Raw genomic sequence first — 362 nt, 5'->3', positions numbered from 1 at the left:
ATGTACCAAGATTCAAGTCTTGAGGTCACGGAAGACCACATCAATCACATCGCGCACGGCGATGGCGGATTCCACGTGGAACGTCTCGAAAAGGTACGACTCGCTGATGGTGAATACCAAGTCCAAGTCAAGTGGATGCGACTTGGTGGCGAAGAAGTGTCGTGGGAGCACGCGAGGAACCTCCTCGACGACATCCCGGTCGTCTTCACCAAGTCGAACAAGTCCCACAAGTCAGCCAAGCACATGGCCCGCGATGATATGAAGAACCTGGGTCTCCTCTAGGAGGGGAAGTGTTCTGCTGAGCAGAGCAGCATGGCTCGCCCAAGGGTTTGTCCCGCTGCAAGTCCTACAGTAGGTCTGCT

This window comes from Aphanomyces invadans (assembly GCF_000520115.1).
Source record: "Aphanomyces invadans strain NJM9701 unplaced genomic scaffold supercont1.57, whole genome shotgun sequence".
In the NCBI taxonomy this organism is placed as follows: Eukaryota; Oomycota; class Saprolegniomycetes; order Saprolegniales; family Verrucalvaceae; genus Aphanomyces; species Aphanomyces invadans.
This window is presented reverse-complemented; position numbering follows the sequence as displayed.